Here is a 24,471-nt window from a genome sequence, read left to right on the forward strand (position 1 = left end):
GTTACAGTGTTAATTCAGTTAGAATGATGCAGCATAAGCCAATGTGGGTACGTTACAAAAAGTAAATGAAAGAAAAAAAAACCGGCCCTATTTTCTTATGCGTCAAGATACTCCGCCGAAAGTGAATTCCAGTAAAGTGCTAGTCATCCGCGAAAATTAAGAGCTTGTTGGTAATTTTCATTCTATGTTTTTTGAATGGAAACTTGGCTGGAACATAATTTACTTTAATGTAAACTTGAACGACGCGTATAAATAAAAAAATAGCTCCGTATACGAAGCTGACTTTGGACAGAGTCGGTTAACGATGTCTGATCTATACCGTGACTTCGTTTGGTTTTTTATATGTTTTAGATATAGAAGTCGAAGTTAGACCATTTGTTTTTTATATATGTTGTTGGATCGAAATTCGACCATAATTAATTTAAATTATAAGTTTGAACATTATTAAAGTTCTATTATCAAATACTATACTTCTATTGGCATTGGCAGTCGTACAGGCAATAAACATAAGAGCATATATCCTTACGTGTATCATATACATGGTAGTGTGTGTAAGGTGAGCAAACCTTTTATAATAGGTACTAGACAATTGATATAAATACATAGATATATTTGAGTATCAGTTATCTAGTACCCATAACACAAGCTTTAGCTAATTTAACTTGGTACTAGATAACGCTGTGTAAATTGTTCTCAAATTATTATTATTATTATTATTATTACATACATAATGTACATAGAGAACACCCAGACCGATACAAACAATCATACTTATACATAAATACAAACGTTGGTACCGTGCGAATTGAACCCGCGACCTACGGAAGGAAAGCGGTGTGCTAAACCGCTACACTACCGAGGCTGTCAAACATCTATATATCTTGAAATATACATAAAATTGAATACTAAGAACTGAGAGGAATTGCTTGAATGTATATAAGTTGTGCAGTTCTTTACAAATTCACTCACGTACGTAAGTTAAGTATTATATCGGCCGTAATGTGTGCATGCTACGATAGTGGGAACAAGTTACCAATCTCACGACCGATAGACGTATATACAAACGTATTGAACATCAGTCTTGAGAGTCATTAGGTCAATTTCAGCAATTTTCAGTTTAGAAAAGAATCATCTGAATCACAAGAAACTATAAAAAAGGTATTGAACAATAGTTTCGGATAACATTAGTCAAATTCAGCAATTTTCAAATAAAAAATGAATCATTATAATCACATGAAAACATAAACAAACATCATCGTCTAGTGATGAGACAGCTTTTTGAATGAGCGGTAGATAAAAAAATAAGTAATGACTATTCAAAAGTGCTTCAATGTAAGTTTATTTGAACAAACGAAGAACCATTACATATGTTCTATTCTATTTAACAATAGTAACTGCAATCAATAGTAATATCAGCAATATTCACTTAAAAAAATCATCAAAATCACAAGTAACCGATAAATATTATATACAATTTAATATTGATCGATAATTTCGGGAGTCATTGGACAATTTATTAAATTTTAAATTCAGAAAAGAAAGATCAAATTCGCAAGAAACGAAATTATTTTGAGAGACGGCAGTTCGTTTTCTCCTTATCACGTTAAATTGAAATAATCTCAGCATCACTTTCATCAAAGTTAACTTTGAGGTAAATGATGAAAAAGTCACAGCTTGCCTTATAATCTACTTTTTTATGCATTGCCAGGCCAAACCCTGGGCCTAATGGGTCAAATAATATAGCTACACTTATATTTTTATGTTCTTTTCTTATTTAATCCCGGAAGTCTTATATCTGAGTCCGATACAAACAATCATACTCATCAATACAAAATGTTTGCACCACGAGGAATTGCACCTGCGACCAAAACCTGCCTGCCACCTGCGATAAACAACCAAAACCACCGAGGCAACATGCATGAATATTCATAATCATTTAACTATTTCTTATTTCTGACTACCTCATCCGGGGTTACCGTTGTGAGGGTATGTAATTGAAGGTCATAGCTCATAACTCGCCCTTTATTTGAAGCGTAACTTGGGCACCGCCACATGTTAGGTAATCTTACTTGAATTTTTATGTAAATGTCTCCCTTCGCCCGCAAAGTAGACAGTTGGTTCAAACTTTGGGGTTTCTTGTTTTACTTTTGGGGTAAACACGGATATTATTGGGGCACTCTTGACGGTATTCCTGCTTGTTGTTTATTTCACTGAGGGAACACTGCTACGGACCAATTGCACGCTTAATAATATTTATTATTAAAAAAATACATATCTTAAAGTCGATCTCCCTTTATTCTACTTATTTTAATGAAAATATATGTATATAAGTTGTAGGTTTTATCGATGGATTAAAACCGTCCTCTGTTATTTTATTTATGATTTACAATTGGTAAAAAACCTTATATATAAAATTCTCGTGTCACAGTTTTCGTTCCCATACTCCTCCGAAACGGCTTGACCGATTCTCATGAAATTTTATGAGCGTATTGAGTAGGTCTGTGAATCGGCCAACATCTATTTTTCATCCCCCTAAATGTTAGGGGTAGTCTACCCCTAATTTTTTTTTTATTTTTTAGACAAAATTTTTAAGTTCATTTTTTTATGATACAACATACAAAAATACATACAATCCTAAATTTTCACCCTTCTATCATCAACCCCTAGTTTTTTATAGCGTTATTAATTTATATGTCAAAACAACGTTTGCCGGGACAGGAAGTAAATATATAAAAATGCGCCAAGAGTTTACAACAATATATATATAGATAGATTAAAGATTTACACCATACGATTCTTTACAAAAAGCCTAATTCCATTGATGCCTTTCTTTGAATATGTTAAAACATCTGAACAATGAATAAAAGATAATATGCGTGGTATTTGCAAAATAAACAAAAGCCAAAACCTCGGACGTCCCTCACAGGGAAGTGTTATTGAAAGAAAATATCAGCGTATTTTTCTAAGTTGTAATATGAAAATGAACTGTCAATACAAGGTTATAATAATAATAACCTCAGGATAATTCACACAGCGCCATCTAGACCCAAGTTAAGCTAGTGTTATGGGTACTAGATAACTGATAAAATACATAGACACATTATACACAGAAAACACCCAGACCGATACCAACAAATGATTGCCTCGCACGGCACAAATTCCTGTGTATAAATATTTGTGCCGTAGGAACCCGCGACCATCGGAAGTAAGGTAGTGTGCTAAACCGCTAGACCATCGGGGTTATATCTGTATTTGTAATGTTTTCACCGATATTTCGAATTGAATACTATAAGTATATGGGTTCGATCGATCCGTCCGATCTGTTCAAATCGATATTACGACGGCCTTCGAACCCCGAACGGTGCCCTCAGACCACAGTCATATCTGTCAGGCCTTCATCGGGATACCTTGGAGATTTTAGTGAGAAGGAGACTAACAGACTTGCCTCCTCCGGTAAGGGGGCGTTCATAAGGGAATTTATAAAAGTAAAAAAAAGGACTTGGCTTTCAGCCGCACCATAAGTCCTTCCGCGGGTTTAGAGTGCCATCTGCACTCGCCCTCTATCGTCCGGTGAAGCTGTAAAGGCCAGCTGCGGCCAGCATTAGAGTATAGATTGATACAATACCATTTACCGACGTAGGTATACTTTATAAAAACTAGTCTGTGTCAGTACCTCAGTCTTACCCTCTTCAGCTGCCACGCACCCTTATTTAAGCTGTCTTTCGATTCGACATCTTAACCCTCCAGAATGACAATGCACGAGTGATATTATAGAAAAGATACCTTTATGCAGACGAAATCGCACAAAGCATCAAAAAAATCAAAATATTTTTACTCATGTAAGACTATTACAGGCTAAAAAGAACTGACAAGAAGAAAAGAAGAAGAAAGACTCAGCTCTTATTCTTTTCAATGTCTTTATACATGATTACTAAAATACAGATTCGTTTTTAAAGAATGTATCTTTGCTATGCTATTGTATCTTGTATCTTTGTCAGAAAGAAATAATTTAATCAGTGGTCATAAACCGAACAGACCAGTCCCCACAAGCAGTACCCGTTCATGAGTATGACGGAAATGCCAGCCATTATTGCACTCGACTATGTTAGAGGAAGCACATTGACTTGGCCCACCACTCCGTCACCAGTTTGAACTTTATAGCGACCAGTCCCCACAAGCAGCACCCGTTCACGAGTATGACAAATGTGCCGGTCATCGTTGCACTCGACCATGTTAGAGGAAGCACATTGACGTGGCCCACCACTCTACCACTTTGAGCATTATATATACAAGTTTCAAATTACTCTACTACGTCATATATAATACTTACAGCATAGGCTGTATTCATCACCATTCATTTTTTTATTTTGTTGTTTGGGCTATTGTCAGGTGCATGGACCTGTAGCACTGCGACCTACATATATCTATTGTTGCTCGCCCTTCAAAGTTCGCTACCTAGACCCGTCCGGGACAAGAATTGAAGGATATTCTTAGAAGCGATAGTTTTTATCTCCTCAGAAAAGAGTGTAAACTTTCCAAAGGAGATATTTCGTTTATGCATAAATCACAACCATTCATTTAGCTATACTGTTATTCTCTATCTATGAAGATATATAGAGATAGATATAGATAAAAATTAAGATGACTATCGCTAAAACTATGTCGTAAACAGAACTTAAAAATTCTTATAGAGTATCTTAAATTCTCTCTCGTACAAGGATATCTCTGTGCTTGCGATATAATTAAGGGCTACCACAGGACTAATTAATAACATTGTAATCATAAAAGCCATCAAAACATAATTTATTAATAGAATATTTAATTAAAAACACAATGGCAACTGAATTTTCAGTGGCTGCCTGTGACACTGACTCGTATTGTAGAACTGAGCATTGCACACTTACTCGTTTAAGACTGATATATATTTAATTTGTGAAATTTTTTTATTTAAATATACATTAATTTGACAAACTCCTTACTTCCGAATACGCGGGTTCGATTTCTCGCACGGTACAAATATATATTCATGAATATGATTGTTTGTATCGGTCTGGGTGTTTTCTATGTATAATATGTATGTATTTATGAAAAAATATATATCTATGTATTTATAAAATCGCTGTCGCTTTCTGTCTGTCCCTATGTATGCTTAAATCTTTAAAACTACGCAACGGATTTTACAGCGGATTTTATAAATAGATAGAGTGATTCAAGAGGAAGATTTATATGTATAATACATGTATACCCATGCAAATCCGTAGTGGGTAGCTAGTAATATTGTTCTTTGATTGTCCTGAGATTATTATTATTATTATGTATATAATAAATAATAATAATAATAATCTCAGGACAATTCACATAGTGCCGTCTAGACCCAAGTTAAGCTAGCTAACACATAGATACATTTTCGTAAATATATACATAGGTATTATACATAGAAAACACCCAGTCCGATACAAAAAATCATAATCATGAATGCAAATGTTTGTGCCGCGTGAGGAATCGAACCCGCGACCTTCGGAAGTAAGACAGTGTGCTAAACCGTTAGACCACAATGGTCGTTTACTAAAATGACATGAAATGAAATGATATTTATTCAGTAGATGTTAAAAAAACTCAATCATTGCAACAATTACAAAAAAAAAGTACATTTACCATTTGTTCATATAAAATACAAATTTCATTCATCCATAATTTAAGAGCTGTGCTCTTGTCGGTGGAGCTCCCGCCACCTTCCACGATCTTCTATCAGTCCCTTTAGCTGTTGATACGACACGACTCTAGCTTTTTCTTTAACTTGCTAGATATAGCTGTGTCTTGGCCTTCCTCTTCCTCTCTTTCCATCTATTTTTCCTTCTATAATGTTGTTAATTAGTTCGTCGTGTCGTATCAAGTGCCTCAACATTTTTCCCCATTTTTTTTTCGGGGAAAAAATACAAATTACGTGTGTAAAATCAATATTATTTTTAGAGACAGGCTTGTTCGTAACAGTGTAAATGAGGTCTACGATTTGTATGAAACTCAGAGAGCTCTCACAAGTAGTCTCTAGTGTAACATTCAACGGTTGACTGACTCTCCGAAAGTAAAGCTATACGAATGCAACTCAGAACTGTACTCCTTCAGAATAGAGTACAAAATTGGACGTAGGTAGTCATGAAAAATTAATTTTAGACAGTGATAGGAGAGCACATTGGAAGTGTTTTTTTTAGATATGTAATGATGATCTGGTTTAAGTCTTAAACTTGACGGTTTATTTTTCTCGTTAAAACATGTGGCTCCCAGTTGACATTTAACCATGCGCGTTCGGATTTATGAGAATTTTTTAAATGAAAAAATAATGTGATGTGTGAATTTCATGCCTGACCTGTATTTGAGTTAAAAAGAATAGAATAGAAAATCATTTATTCAAATAAACTTACATTTAAGCACTTTTGAATAGTCATTACATTTTTTTAATCTACCGCTCATTCGCAAAGCTGTCTCATCACAAGAAGAACGAGCAAGAAACATTCGTGTTGCTCTTTTAAATAATTTTATTATTACTTTACATTTTTAAGTTAAGTGTGTGAATACAAACCACCAATTAGTACTAATTCAATTAAATACTCAAATAGAAACAATATTGAATATATAACCAACTGGTTAAACAATTAATAAGAGGAAATCAGTCATAGTGAATCATAATGAATATTTTTGTACATATGTACTTGATGGAACCTAATCACTGATTGCAAACAATCAAAAGTGGCAATTCCAAAAACAAACCATCGATTAACAACACGCCTACTTAATCTACATAGGCATAATCTTAAAATAATGATAGGGACAATATCGGGCCATTGTTCCTTAAACAAACACCTATACACAATTGATGCTACAGACAGACACCTTTGTCGGGGCTGCTTTGAAGCTGAAGAAACGGCAGCTCACGTAATCCTGGAGTGCTTGCAGTGGCCCAACAACGAAAACAAATCCTCGGAACGGTGAGGTCGCTCCGTGAAGCCTGTGAAGATACCAGGAGTCCTCTGCGCTTTTGGGAGGAGCTTGGCTGGATACTTTAGTAGTCTGGCTCTGCACGCACAACGGCCCGAATGAGAGGCTAATTGCGGAGACTGGAGTCCAACATACAATACAATACATATTTACTTATAAGTTGTAATAGGTAAACATTGTTGATATAATTAAAGAAGTTTTACCGCGAATGATTTTATGGTAAATAAACCTCTTCCAAATTTATACTTTTTCATGTAGCAAAAGATAAAGCTACATCATGCAGAGCTGATTTTCAATGTAACATCACTCGTTGATGTTAAGTTTATTATATATATGTATTTATAATACCCTGACCAATTCACAGAACGCCATATTTATGGGTATTAGATAACTGATATAAAAACATAGATATATTTGTTTCTTTTTAAATATGTACTTAATACACATAGAAAACACCAGAGCGTTACAAACAATCATACATATAAATAGAAATATTTGTACCGTGCAAGGAATCGAACCTGCGACGCGATCATCAGAAGTCAAGTATAGCACACCGCTAGATCATCGAAGCCATCAAAAATAATATAAGAATAAAATATACTAACATCCGATAATATAGTTAAAACATTCCTTTCGATACCCCGTCAAAATAGCCTGTCGTTTAACCCGTCGTGATTTGAATACACCCTACCAATCCAATGCTTCAATGACCCCCTAAACCTGACGCTAGGTTTGCGAATAAATTTTCTATTAAGAGAGCGAATCAGAGCCTCTCTCGAGATCTGCTAGATTTACTTAATGGCACTCGAAACTCTTAAGGTAGCAACGCAGTGGAAGTGGCATTACTGTTTTGTGAGAATATCCTCAGTTAAACACTTAACGAGCATTGGTAATTTTGTTCAAGGCTAGCTGTTACCGCGACTTCGACTTTATTTTTCTAAAATTATAGTAACCTAAATTACTTCTTGTTACATCCAAAAAAAAAAAAAATCAAAATCGGTCCAGCCATTTCAGTAATTAGCCGGAACAAACAGACAGACAGACAAAAATTTTAAAAAATGTTATTCTGGTGTATGTGCCGTATTTATATGCATATGCATGTAGTAAAAGACTGTTATTTCAATATATCAGTATACACATCAGTATAACACATAGGTTATATTTTTTATTTAAATTTATCGCGGGTGAAACAACAGGCACAACTAGTATAAAGTAAATTGTTATTGAATGAGTGAAATGTAATTGAATAAGTAAAAAAAATTGAAATGAATTTTAATAGCGATATTAATACTTTTATGTATATAGTGAAACAACGTTTGCCGGGTCAGCTAGTTATATATGTATATATATATACATATATATATATATAAATATCCCCTTGGGCACTTTGTGGCTCAGACGTGCCGTATAGGTAGTTTTTTGTTGATCCTTTTTCACTTGTTGATCCGGAGGCCTTTTGTTGATCTAATGCCAGCTGACCATATATAAATGTTGATCCGTTTTGAGCCACAACTGTCACGACGAGTAATAATAATAATTAAGCGATTTATACACGATTTTATACAAATCCACCTTTTTGGCATACGACCACTTCTTGATCCAATTCAAACGGGCCAATCAGGGTGCAGCATTTGCCAAGGGCTTCCTCATTGGCACGTTTGGGCTACTACATTATGGCTACAGTAACTTAATAATGTCTAGCTAGTATTTCAAGAATAATAGTCTATCCAATCTAAATATTTATAGAAATCAGTCTGGAGTAACGTGACTCCAGATCAAACCTCAATACTTATTATTTTTTGGACGGGAATCTTTTCTTTTGTAACAAAGTTACTGAGCGAATAAAGAGAAGACGCAACGGCGGATCCAGGGGGAGCGTCATGGAGGTCATGGGAGTCATGGGGGCGTCATGACTCTCCCCCCTTAGCCCAGGACTTAGGTAGACCACTAATTGAACTAAAAAATAATGAAACAGCAAATTTTTTTGCACGATCGGAGTGTTGGTGCAGTAGTATTAATTATAATTAAACATTGTTACTTAAAACATAACAGTTAAAGTACTATAACACTAAAAGCAAAATAGGTATTTTCAAAATACTTTTTCAAAATAAATTACCCTTTGAGTTTTTGTCCAAACCTCAGATATTTTATTTATTTTAGGTATATCAATCATTACATAGTATAGTATAAAACAAAGTCGCTGTCGCATCTAACAAGTACATAAATAAAGAAACAAGACTTTTTGGCTCTGAATATATTTCAAAAATCAATTACTTGTGTTAATCAATTTATATACTCGTTCTTATTTCATAGTACTTGTTTTGATCCGAATATATACAGATACCGTAACGGTCTATTAATTATGAATTTATTATACCTAACCTAGATATTTTATTTTGACGAAACTCCGTGTAGTAGTGGTATCCGATAAGGGTATGCGAACCCTAAGTATTATTTCAAAATGACCAGTAATTTCGAAGAAATAAGCCTTTGAATTTCAAATCAACTTACCAAACGGACGCTCAAGGTTCGATTCCCGCCACCGATTTTTTTTTGTTATTTTTTTTTTGTCTTTATTCTAATTTTAAATTAACTATTTTAATAATTAAATGAATTTAATCGAACAAAACGTTGTTAAGTATTCAATTAATTTTAATTTACATTACCTATTGTACTTTCTAAATTATAAAGCAGCTAACAATTATAGTAAGATCTTATAAATAACTAACACAACAAGTAAAACATTTTAAATGTATTTTCTTTATTATTACAAATATTTTTTATGCATAATATAATAGTTAATATCTAATAAATACATAATGATCTGATAATCAAATTATAAGTACAGTCTCAAATTGAAAGTAAGAAAAACAGAAAATATAGAGAGAACTATAGGGATATAACAGAAAGATGTGAAAAATGGAGAAGGACAGTAAAAAAGTTACAAATTTAAATAATGTTGCCGCAATTTCTGTTTAAATGAATTTATTACATTATTATATATATTAGGCATACGACTAGCCTTATGACTGTTACTTTTTTTTTAATCTATACTATTTTCATAAGTCTATACATGTAAATAAAATTGGAGTGTCTGTTTGTAATATTGAAATAACCGTTTTTACTACTTGCATATGAATATAAATCCGGTACATACACCAAAATAACATATTTTACAAGTTTTGTCTGTCTGTCTGTCTGTTTGTTCCGGCTAATCTCTGAAATAGCTGGACCGATTTTGACGGGACTTTTTTGGCAAGTAGCTGATGTAATAAGGAGTAACTTACGCTACTGTTATTTTAGAAAAATAAAATAAAATTTCACGCGGACGAAGTCGCTGGGGCCAGCTAGTCTATAGATATACCGAGATTTAATATTTAAGTTGCTATTATGTTGTTGACAAAATTTTACTGTAATGTTACTATTACGTTATCCTACACAATTTGTATTATTTTGGATGAAAAAATAAATAAATAAATAAATAATAATCTATACATCTATACATATAAAATTGGAGTGTCTGTTTGTAATATTGAAATAACCGTTTTTTACTACATGCATATGAATATATATACGGTACATATACCAAAATAACAATTTTTATAATTTTAGTCTGTCTGTCTGTCGGTCTGTTTGTTCCGGCTAATCTCTGAAATGGCTGGACCGATTTTGACGGTACTTCTTTTTGGCAGGTAGCTGATTTATAAGGAGTAACTTAGGTTACTTTTATTTTAGAAAAATAAAGTTTAATTCCACGCGGACGAAGTCGCGGGAACAGCTTGTTTTTAATAAAAACATCTTTTTTGTGGTACTTGAGAATGTTGAAGCCTGTTGTTTGTAATATTGAAATAACCGTTTTTTACTACTTGCATATGAATATAAATACGGTACATACACCAAAATAACATATTTTACAATTTTTGTCTGTCTGTCTGTTTGTTCCGGCTAATCTCTGAAATGGCTGGACCGATTTTGACGGGACTTTTTTTTGGCAGGTAGCTGATGTAATAAGGAGTAACTTAGGCTACTTTTATTTTAGAAAAATAAAGTTAAAAACCACGTGGACGAAGTCGCGGGAACAGCTAGTGTATAATATATTAGAGATACCTACGTGTTTTTTTATTGATGACTAGCTGTACACGGGATTTCGTCCGTGTGGAATTTAACTTTATTTTTCTAAAATATAAGAAGTTAAATTCCACGCGGTACAGCTAGTTGTCGGTAGTCTAGCGATTTAGCTAGCACACTGCTTTGATTCCTGCTTGGTGGTCGAGGGTTCGATTCCTCGCACGCTGCAAACATTTGTATTCATGAGTATGATTGTTTGTAACGGTCTGGGCGTTTTCTATGTATAGATAATATATATGTATTTACGAAAAAAAATCTTTGTATTTATATCAGTACCCATAACATAATCTTCAGCTACCTTAACTTTGGTCTAGATGAAGCTGTGTGAATTGTCCTGAGATTACTATTATTACTATAATAAATCTTTTCAAATCAGCCGATGTTTATTTTTGCCATAATACGTGCTGTTACCATGTGATAATATTACGTACGTACTTATTAAACTATTAACTTATTATTAAATTATTAACTATTTGTACTGTTTTAAATGTGATGCGTTCATTATTTATATTTCCTTTGAATTAAAGACAAATGTATATATATATATATATACATTTATATAAACTTGCACACTTAGTTGATCCAGCCACGATCCGTAGATATTGCTGATTCCACTGTCTCTCTCTTTCTATCACTATCTTTGTATTCTAATATGCGATGTTGCCGTTCCGGCATGGACTCGGCCGGAACGGCAACATCGCATATGTTGCGCGTTGTTGCCAAATGTATTCGTCGATAGTAGTAGATACCTATACGCGATATATATTTTTTCAACAATTTCCTGCAATAGTGAATCCGTATCGGCAATTTTTTTAAATGCACAAAGATTTTTTGGCTCTGAATATATTTAAAAATCATTTACTTGTGTGTTGATGAATTTATATACTAGTACATGAAGTACCTAATACTTGTTTTGATTTGAATAGGTAGCGATATTATGAATTTATTATACGTAATCTAAAGATTTTGACGAAATAAAAGTAATTAGTTATCTGTTAACCTTGACTTCATGCTGGCACCAGTATTATCAGATGATGAACATACTCTTCGAAAACTTACATACAGCAGAAATATCGTGTTTGGACTCATTAGATAGGTCTCGATGAATAGAGTTTAAAAAACTTAAAATAAATGGTAAATTAGAAATAATGTATAAATACCCCTTACGTAAAATTCAACCACTTTAAACTTAATAATAATAATAATTAGGAAAAGAGAAAAGCTATACATGTACTGAAAGTAATTGATGTCTTCCACACAATATTTTCACTATTAAACAACTCTGTTTGTTCAGTAAAAGTGTAAATACACTGGTAACCTTTAATCATATTTTATATGCAAACATTACATATACAAACCCTAAAGTTTTATTTCAGAATAGCCAGTAGTTTTCAAGAAATAAGTCTTTGAAATTGTACGTGTAACTTCTATATATACTAGTTTTTTCACCATAACAAACAACACCAATATGGCCTAGTTAGTAGTTTACCTGTGTACCAATTAATAATAATAGTAATCTCAGGACAATTCACACAGCTTCATCTAGACCCAAGTTAAGCTAGCTGAAGATTATGTTATGGGTACTAGACAACTGATATAAATACAAAGATTTTTTTTCGTAAATACATATATATTATCTATACATAGAAAACACCCAGACCGTTACAAACAATCATACTCATGAATACAAATGTTTGCAGCGTGCGAGGAATCGAACCCTCGACCACCAAGCAGGAATCAAAGCAGTGTGCTAGCTAAATCGCTAGACTACCGACAACTAGCTGTACCGCGTGGAATTTAACTTCTTATATTTTAGAAAAATAAAGTTAAATTCCACACGGACGAAATCCCGTGTACAGCTAGTCATCAATAAAAAAACACGTAGGTATCTCTAATATATTATACACTAGCTGTTCCCGCGACTTCGTCCACGTGGTTTTTAACTTTATTTTTCTAAAATAAAAGTAGCCTAAGTTACTCCTTATTACATCAGCTACCTGCCAAAAAAAGTCCCGTCAAAATCGGTCCAGCCATTTCAGAGATTAGCCGGAACAAACAGACAGACAGACAAAAATTGTAAAATATGTTATTTTGGTGTATGTACCGTATTTATATTCATATGCAAGTAGTAAAAAACGGTTATTTCAATATTACAAACAACAGGCTTCAACATTCTCAAGTACCACAAAAAAGATGTTTTTATTAAAAACAAGCTGTTCCCGCGACTTCGTCCGCGTGGAATTAAACTTTATTTTTCTAAAATAAAAGTAACCTAAGTTACTCCTTATAAATCAGCTACCTGCCAAAAAGAAGTACCGTCAAAATCGGTCCAGCCATTTCAGAGATTAGCCGGAACAAACAGACCGACAGACAGACAGACTAAAATTATAAAAATTGTTATTTTGGTATATGTACCGTATATATATTCATATGCATGTAGTAAAAAACGGTTATTTCAATATTACAAACAGACACTCCAATTTTATATGTATAGATGTATAGATTATTATTTATTTATTTATTTATTTTTTCATCCAAAATAATACAAATTGTGTAGGATAACGTAATAGTAACATTACAGTAAAATTTTGTCAACAACATAATAGCAACTTAAATATTAAATCTCGGTATATCTATAGACTAGCTGGCCCCAGCGACTTCGTCCGCGTGAAATTTTATTTTATTTTTCTAAAATAACAGTAGCGTAAGTTACTCCTTATTACATCAGCTACTTGCCAAAAAAAGTCCCGTCAAAATCGGTCCAGCTATTTCAGAGATTAGCCGGAACAAACAGACAGACAGACAGACAAAACTTGTAAAATATGTTATTTTGGTGTATGTACCGGATTTATATTCATATGCAAGTAGTAAAAACGGTTATTTCAATATTACAAACAGACACTCCAATTTTATTTACATGTATAGATGTATAGATTAAAAAAAAAGTAACAGTCATAAGGCTAGTCGTATGCCTAATATATATAATAATGTAATAAATTCATTTAAACAGAAATTGCGGGAATATTATTTAAATTTGTAACTTTTTTACTGTCCTTCTCCTTTTTTAACATCTTTTTGTTATATCCCTATAGTTCTCTCTATATTTTCTGTTTTTCTTACTTTCAATTTGAGACTGTACTTATAATTTGATTATCGGGTCATTATGTATTTATTTATACATTTATGGGTTATATATTTATGTATGTATATTGTTATTTTTTTATAGAAATGTATATTTTGCTTTGTATTTATATATCTTTTTTTGACATTTCTTATTTATATTAGTGCACCGCCAATAATCTTTCGCTGCACCACTCATGGTTGCCTGGTAAATAACGCGGCAAGATATTAAGTCCGCCACATGTACAAATTTTTTTGTGCATTAAAGTTAAATAAATAAAAAAAATACAATACTGTTTAATGAAAATGCGTATTGTCTAGTGCTTTGAGATGTATCAAAATAAGGTCAACAAAAAAGTCCGTGATGGTATATGTCTATCTCTCAAGGATAACCAACAATAACCATTTTTTATCTTTTACATTTTACGGGAATTTTTTTTATCGTATGTTTCCCTTAAAATCATGTAAACTATGCTATTATGTCATAATCTAAAGAAATAATAATATTTTATAGTGAAATATCCACTATAAAATAGTAATGTAAGTAGCAATGTAATTCGTTACGCGCGAATCAGCTGTTATAAGGTCAAAGGTCGGTGCACCCCGCGTATTTGATAAATAGTGCTTCTCTGGATGTCTTTAAGAGAAAATGGCAGTATGTACGTGTATATGTACAAGTCCTTAAGTGTTAAGTTTTTCAAATGTACAATAAAGAATAAATATTTTTAAGTACAGTACTTACGTACATTAATATAATACCTACTTTTTACTTGTATCTATTGTCATCAAAATTAAATTATAAGTTCTTAACTTGACCACGACTATGTGACCCTCTCTTGGCCCCAAAACGAGTGAAAAAATGAACAGCATACGACGACGACGCATACCTATAGAGTGGAACAACTGCTTATTCAGTTTTATTCAACTATTTAGTCCCTCCACCGTTACAATGAATGGAGGCGGATATTACAATGTATGTAGCATTGCGAATATAAAATATCTAGATTAGGTATAATAAATTCATAATTGATAGACCGTTACGGTATCAGAGCCAAAAAGTCTTCTTTCTTTATTTATGTACTGTTAGATGCGACAGCGACTTTGTTTTATACTACACTATGTAATGATTGATATACCTATGTAAAATAAATAAAATATCTGAGGTTTGGACAAAAATTCAAAAGGTATTTTATTTTGAAAAAGTATTTTGAAAATACCTATTTTGCATTTAGTATTTGAAATACAAAACTATTTTTGTTTTTAGAGTGACATTTCTATGAATTCACTGTCGATAGCGAGCGGTGCGATGGAAAAAGATAACCGTTTATAAAAATATAATAAATAGCGCTGGACAATTAACACAGACTGATACTGAACTGATATAAATAGATATTTTTATCTTGTAAATACATATATAATATACATATAAAACACCCAGACCGATGAAATCAATCGATGACCGATGAGTACATATGTTTGCACCGTGCGAGAAATCGAACCCGCGACCATCGGATGTAAAGCGGTGTGACCACCGAGGCAGTCGAAATACATAAATAATCTTATGAATTTAATTTATTCTAATTTGTTTGTGTGCGCGGGGTGCGGTGTACGGTGCTCCCCCTGCCTCCACCGTTGCTGGAGCTTGCATGTATGGAGCATTGCGAATATAAAATATCTAGATTAGTAAATTAATAAATTCATAATTGATAGACCGTTACGGTATCTATATATATTCGGATTAAAATAAGTATCGCAGTAAGGACCAGTATATAAAGTGATCAACACAATTAATTGATTTTTGAAATATATATACGGAGCCAAAAAGTCTTTGTGTATTCAAAAAATATCTAATTTGTTTGTGTGCGCGGGGTGCGGTGTACGGTGCTCCCCCTGCAACGGTGGAGTTACTATGTATGGAGCATTGCGAATATAAAATATCTACATTAGTAAATTAATAAATTCATAATTGATAGACCGTTACGGTATCTATATATATTCGGATGAAAATAAGTATCGCAGTAAGGACGAGTATATAAAGTGATCAACATAATTAATTGATTTTTGAAATATATTCAGAGCCAAAAAGTCTTTGTGTATACCAAAAATTTAGCCGTTCGGAGCCAGTCATGCACGAATTATTAGTAAAAAATGTGTCGAGTATATCGTACTATCGACGAATATATATGGCCACATCGCAAAATAGAATGCGACGTTGCCATACCGCCTGAGATATACGCGATAGGAGTCAAGTTATTCAGTGCAAAAGGTGGAATCGGCAAGTGTTTAGGTTGTGGCGTGATCAACAAAGTGCCCAAAGAGGTGTTTATATATATATATATATATATATATATATATATACAAATATATATACATATAAATATCCCCTTGGGCACTTTGTGGCTCAGACGTGCCGTATAGGTAGTTTTTTGTTGATCCTTTTTCACTTGTTGATCCGGAGGCCTTTTGTTGATCTAATGCCAGATGACCATATGTAAATGTAGCTCCGTTTTGAGCCACAACTGTCACGACGAGTAATAATAATAATTAAGTGATTTATACACGATTTTATACAAATCCACCTTTTTGGCATACGAGCACTTCTTGATCCAATTCAAACGGGCCAATCAGGGTGCAGCATTTGCCAAGGGCTTCCTCATTGGCACGTTTGGGCTACTACATTATGGCTACAGTAACTTAATAATGTCTAGCTAGTATTTCAAGAATAATAGTCTATCTAATCTAAATATTTATAGAAATCAGTCTGGAGTAACGTGACTCCAGATCAAACCTCAATACTTGTTATTTTTTGGACGGGAATCTTTTCTTTTGTAACAACGTTACTGAGCGAATAAAGAGAAGACGCAACGGCGGATCCAGGGGGGAGCGTCATGGAGGTCATGGGAGTCATGGGGGCGTCATGACTCTCCCCCCCCCTTAGCCCAGAACTTAGGTAGACCACTAATTGAACTAAAAAATAATGAAACAGCAAATTTTTTTGCACGATCGGAGTGTTGGTGCAGTAGTATTAATTATAATTAAACATTGTTACTTAAAACATAACAGTTAAAGTACTATAACACTAAAAGCAAAATAGGTATTTTCAAAATACTTTTTCAAAATAAATTACCCTTTGAGTTTTTGTCCAAACCTCAGATATTTTATTTATTTTAGGTATATCAATCAATACATAGTATAGCATAGTACAGTCTGTCTGTCTGTCTGTTTGTTCCGGCTAATCTCTGAAATGGCTGGACTGATTTTGACGGGACTTTTTTTGGCAGGTAGCTGATGTAATAAGGAGTAACTTAGGCTACTTTTATTTTAGAAAAATAAAGTTAAAAACCACGTGGACGAAGTCGCGGGAACAGCTAGTGTATAATATATTAGAGATACCTACGTGTTTTTTTTATTGATGACTAGCTGTACACGGGATTTCGTCCGTGTTGAATTTAACTTTATTTTTCTAAAATATAAGAAGTTAAATTCCACGCGGACGAAGTCGCGTGTACAGCTAGTTGTCGGTAGTCTAGCGATTTAGCTAGCACACTGCTTTGATTCCTGCTTGGTGGTCGAGGGTTCGATTCCTCGCACGCTGCAAACATTTGTATTCATGAGTATGATTGTTTGTAACGGTCTGGGTGTTTTCTATGTATAGATAATATATATGTATTTACGAAAAAAAATCTTTGTATTTATATCAGTACCCATAACATAATCTTCAGCTAGCTTAACTTGGGTCTAGATGAAGCTGTGTGAATTGTCCTGAGATTACTATTATTACTATAATAAATCTTTTCAAATCAGCCGATGTTTATTTTTGCCATAATACGTGCTGTTACCATGTGATAATATTACGTACGTACTTATTAAACTATTAACTTATTATTAAATTATTAACTATTTATACTGTTTTAAATGTGATGCGTTCATTATTTATATTTCCTTTGAATTAAAGACAAATGTATATATATATATATATTTATATACACTTGCACACTTAGTTGATCCAGCCACGATCCGTAGATATTGCTGATCCACTGTCTCTCTCTTTCTATCACTATCTTTGTATTCTAATATGCGATGTTGCCGTTCCGGCCGAGACCATGCGTTGTTGCCAAATGTATTCGTCGATAGTAGTAGATACTTATACTCGATATATATTTTTTCAACAATTTCCTGCAATAGTGAATCCGTATCGGCATTTTTTTTAAATGCACAAAGATTTTTTGGCTCTGAATATATTTAAAAATCATTTACTTGTGTGTTGATGAATTTATATACTAGTACATGAAGTACCTAATACTTGTTTTGATTTGAATAGGTAGCGATATTATGAATTTATTATACGTAATCTAAAGATTTTGACGAAATAAAAGTAATTAGTTATCTGTTAACCTTGACTTCATGCTGGCACCAGTATTATCAGATGATGAACATACTCTTCGAAAACTTACAGCAGAAATATCGTGTTTGGACTCATTAGATAGGTCTCGATGAATAGAGTTTAAAAAACTTAAAATAAATGGTAAATTAGAAATAATGTATAAAAACCCCTTACGTAAAATTCAACCACTTTAAACTTAATAATAATAATAATTAGGAAAAGAGAAAAGCTATACATGCACTGAAAGTAATTGATGCCTTCCACACAATATTTTCAGTATTAAACAACTCTGTTTGTTCAGTAAAAGTGTAAATACACTGGTAACCTTTAATCATATTTTATATGCAAACATTACATATACAAACACTAAAGTTTTATTTCAGAATAGCCAGTAGTTTTCAAGAAATAAGTCTTTGAAATTGTACGTGTAACTTATATATATACCTACTAGTTTTTTCACCATAACAAACAACACCAATATGACCTAGTTAGTAGTTTACCTGTGTACCAATTAATAATAATAGTAATCTCAGGACAATTCATACAGCTTCATCTAGACCCAAGTTAAGCTAGCTGAAGATTATGTTATGGGTACTGATATAAATACAAAGATTTTTTTCGTAAATACATATATATTATCTATACATAGAAAACACCCAGACCGTTATAAACAATCATACTCATGAATACAAATGTTTGCAGCGTGCGAGGAATCGAACCCTCGACCACCAAGCAGGAATCAAAGCAGTGTGCTAGCTAAATCGCTAGACTACCGACAACTAGCTGTACACCCGACTTCGTCCGCGTGGAATTTAACTTCTTATATTTTAGAAAAATAAAGTTAAATTCAACACGGACGAAATCCCGTGTACAGCTAGTCATCAATAAAAAAACACGTAGGTATCTCTAATATATTATACACTAGCTGTTCCCGCGACTTCGTCCACGTGGTTTTTAACTTTATTTTTCTAAAATAACAGTAGCGTAAGTTACTCCTTATTACATCAGCTACTTGCCAAAAAAAGTCCCGTCAAAATCGGTCCAGCCATTTCAGAGATTAGCCGGAACAAACAGACCGACGGACAAAAATTGTAAAATATGTTATTTTGGTGTATGTACCGTATTTATATTCATATGCAAGTAGTAAAAAACGGTTATTTCAATATTACAAACAGAAACTCCAATTTTATTTACATGTATAGATGTATAGATTAAAAAAAAGTAACAGTCATAAGGCTAGTCGTATGCCTAATATATATAATAATGTAATAAATTCATTTAAACAGAAATTGCGGGAACATTATTTAAATTTGTAACTTTTTTACTGTCCTTCTCCTTTTTTCACATCTTTCTGTTATATCCATATAGTTCTCTCTATATTTTCTGTTTTTCTTACTTTCAATTTGAGACTGTACTTATAATTTGATTATCGGATCATTATGTATTTACTTATATATAATATTTATACATTTATGGGTTATATTTACATATATATTTATGTATGTATACTGTTATTTTTTTATAGAAATGTATATTTTGCTTATCTTTATTATCTTTATAAATCTTTTTTTGACATTTCTTATTTATATTAGTGCACCGCCAATAATCTTTCTCTGCACCACTCATGGTTGCCTGGTAAATAACGCGGCAAAATATTAAGTCCGCCACATGTACAAATTTTTTGTGCATTAAAGTTAAAGAAATAAAAAAATACAATACTGTTTAATGAAAATGCGTGTTGTCTAGTGCTTTGAGATGTATCAAAATAAGGTCAACAAAAAAGTCCGTGATGGTATATGTCTATCTCTTAAGGATAACCAACAATAACCATTTTTTATCTTTTACATTTTACGGGATTTTTTTTTATTGTATGTTTCCCTTAAAATCATGTAAACTATGTTATTATGTCATAATCTAAAGAAATAATAATATTTTATAGTGACATATCCACTATAAAATACCAAAAAGTAGCAATGTAATTCGTTACGCGCGAATCAGGTGTTATAAGGTCAAAGGTCGGTGCACCCCGCGTATTTGATAAATAGTGCTTCTCTGGATGTCTTTAAGAGAAAATGGCAGTATGTACGTGTATATGTACAAGTCCTTAAGTGTTAAGTTTTTCAAATGTACAATAAAGAATAAATATTTTTAAGTACAGTACTTACGTACATTAATATAATACCTACTTTTTACTTGTATCTATTGTTATCAAAATTAAATTATAAGTTCTTAACTTGACCACGACTATGTGACCCTCTCTTGGCGCCAAAACGAGTGAAAAAATGAACAGCATACGACGACGACGCAGTACCTATAGAGTGGAGCAACTGCTTATTCAGTTTTATTCAACTATTTAGTCCCTCCACCGTTACAATGAATGGAGGCGGATATTACAATGTACGTAGCATTGCGAATATAAAATATCTAGATTAGGTATAATAAATTCATAATTCATAGGCCGTTACGGTATCAGAGCCAAAGTCTTCTTTCTTTGTTTATGTACTGTTAGATGCGACAGCGACTTTGTTTTTATATTACTATGTAATTATTGATATACCTAAAATAAATAAAATATCTGAGGTTTGGACAAAAATTCAAAAGGTACTTAATTTTTAAAAAGTATTTTGAAAATACCTATTTTGCATTTAGTATTTGAAATACAAAACACAAAACTATTTTTGTTTTTAGAGTGACATTTCTATGAATTCACTGTCGATAGCGAGCGGTGCGATGGAAAAAGATAACCGTTTATAAAAATATAATAAATAACCCTGGACAATTAACACAGACTGATACTGAACTGATATAAATAGATATTTTTATTTTGTAAATACATATATAATATACATATAAAACACCCAGACCGATGAAAACAATCGATGACCGATGAGTACAAATGTTTGCATCGTGCGAGAAATCGAACCCGCGGCCATCGGATGTAAAGCGGTGTGACCACCGAGGCAGTCGAAATATATAAATAATCTTATGAATTTAATTTATTCTAATTTGTTTGTGTGCGCGGGGTGCGGTGTACGGTGCTCCCCCCTGCCTCCACCGTTGCTGGAGCTTGCATGTATGGAGCATTGCGAATATAAAATATCTAGATTAGTAAATTCATAATTGATAGACCGTTACGGTATCTATATATATTCGGATTAAAATAAGTATCGCAGTAAGGACCAGTATATAAAGTGATCAACACAATTAACTGATTTTTGAAATATATATACAGAGCCAAAAAGTCTTTGTGTATTCAAAAAATATCTAATTTGTTTGTGTGCGCGGGGTGCGGTGTACGGTGCAGGGGGGACCCTGCCTCCACCGTTGCTGGAGCTTGCATGTATGGAGCATTGCGAATATAAAATATCTACATTAGTAAATTAATAAATTCATAATTGATAGACCGTTACGGTATTTATATATATTCGGATGAAAGTAAGTATCGCAGTAAGGACGAGTATATAAAGTGATCAACATAATTAATTGATTTTTGGAATATATTCAGAGCCAAAAAGTCTTTGTGTATACCAAAAATTTAGCCGTTCGGAGCCATTCAGTCACGAATTATTAGTAAAAAAAGTGTCGAGTATATCGTACTATCGACGAATATATATGGCCACATCGCAAAATAGAATGCGACGTTGCCATACCGCCTGAGATATACGCGATAGGAGTCAAGTTATTCAGTGCAAAAGGTGGAATCAGCAAGTGTGTAGGTTGTGGCGTGATCAACAAAGTGCCCAAAGAGGTGTTTATATATATATATATATATATATATATTGTTTGTAGATTTGAAAGCCCTCCGATATCAAACATCAGTAAGATAATATACCTAATGGATTTGTTTATCTAGAAAATTATTTCCGCCCGCGCGGAATCCGTGATCTCAATTTCCCATAGGAATTTTCATGGAAAATATACGAGTAGCTTATATTACTCTAGAACGAGGTAGAAATGTATTCGTAGAAGGATTTTAAGAATCAGCGGGAGTGACTTATGTTACTCTAGACTCTAGACTTTAGATTCAGAGTAATATAAACCACTAGCTTTTGCCCGCGGCTTCACTTGTATTAATTTATCCCTTAGGGGTGGAATTCATCAAAATCCTTTCTTAGAGGTACCTACGTCATAGTACCTTTATGCATGCAAAGTCTGAGCCCTATCGGTTTAAAATTGACAAAGTTTCATACAAACTTTCATCCCCTATTTTATCCCCTTGGGGGTAGAATTAATCAAAATCCGTTCTTAGCGGATGCCTATGTCATAACATCTACCTGCATGCCAAATTTCAGCCCGATCCATCCAGTGGTTGGGGCTGTGCGTTGATAGATCACTATGTTAGTCAGTCACCTTTGAGTTATATTTGTTTAGATAGATAATATTTACCTCATTCTAGAGGCTAGAGGATTTTAATAGTCAGTGGTAGTGGCTTATATTGCTCTAGATTCTAGGTTCTAGAGTCTAGAGTAATATAAGCCATTATATCTAGAGTCTAGAAGTTCTAGAGTCTAGAATGAGGTAGATATGTTTTCGTGAAAGTATTTTAAGAATCAGAAATAAATAATTCAAAATTACTCAATTTTAGATGTCACTATATTTTGATACTTGTTAATTTTGTATATATTAGTGGTATTCGGTGGTAATAATTTCGTCACCTTTTCTTCACCCCGCGTTAAAGTCGCTGGTTCAGGGCGTTTACAAATATACCTCTGCCGATGTCTATTATCTAATCACTTTTGTGTACACGAAATAATAAATAAAATATAAAATTGTCCCTATACTCACCCCAAATACACCAAAAATCCGCCAATTTGCACCAAGTTTCTAATATGACCGCCGTAACCGCTGTTCGTTCCCGCGATCGAATGTGTCACTAGTGTGGCGCGCCGCGTCCGCCAGAGGGCAGGATTTTTTCATATCCCCAACATTAAGACTTTATAGGGACGTATATATACATTTATAGTGTAGGTGTGTTGTGGTATGTTGAAGGTGTAGTGCCGCGAAAAATGACAATTATTGCAGGAAAATTACACAATACTAATAAACAAATTTTAAACTATTTAGCATAAAGACTATTTTAAATCTTATAAAATATTTATTTATACATTCGTAAATAATTTTGAATGTATTTGAATTAATTGAGTATAAATTTTGCATTAATAAAGTTAAAGTAAGCATGTCGGTAATTTTCCTAATATAATATTATAAACGCGAAAGTTTGTGAGTATGGTAATGGATGTTTGTTACTCTTTTACGCAATAACTACTGAACGGATTTTATATAAACTTTACAATAATATAGCTTATCCATCAGAATTGCTTTCTTGATTTAATTATTTTAGAAATATGAAAGCGTAACGGTTTTTAGATTGATTGCCGCATGAATTCTTATGTAAAATGTGAATAGTATAACTATCAGATGGCAATTGTAAGTAGCTTTGACGTGGTCTAGTGTTTTGAGTAGTCATGCTCACTAAAATATCCAGACATGTGGCGGCGTAGTGGGCCGGGTCATTGGGCTCCCTAAAATATGGTCGAGCGCAGTGATGGCTGACTCATCCATCATACTCGTGAACGAGTGCTGCTTGTAGGGACTGGTCTGCTCTAATCACTATGACTGATTTCCTCTTATTAATTGTTTAACCAGTTGGTTATATCTTCAATATTTTTTCTATTTGAGTATTTAATTGAATTAGTGCTAATTGGTGGTTTGTATTCACACACTTAAACTTAAAAATGTAAAGTAATAATAAAATTATTTAAAAGAGCAACACGCAAGTTTCTTGCTCGTTCTTCTTGTGATGAGACAGCTTTCCGAATGAGCGGTAGATTAAAAAATGTAATGAC

The sequence above is a fragment of the Achroia grisella genome, unplaced genomic scaffold (assembly GCF_030625045.1).
Source record: "Achroia grisella isolate CSIRO2021 unplaced genomic scaffold, CSIRO_AGI_Agris_v1 utg1314, whole genome shotgun sequence".
Lineage (NCBI taxonomy): Eukaryota > Metazoa > Arthropoda > Insecta > Lepidoptera > Pyralidae > Achroia > Achroia grisella.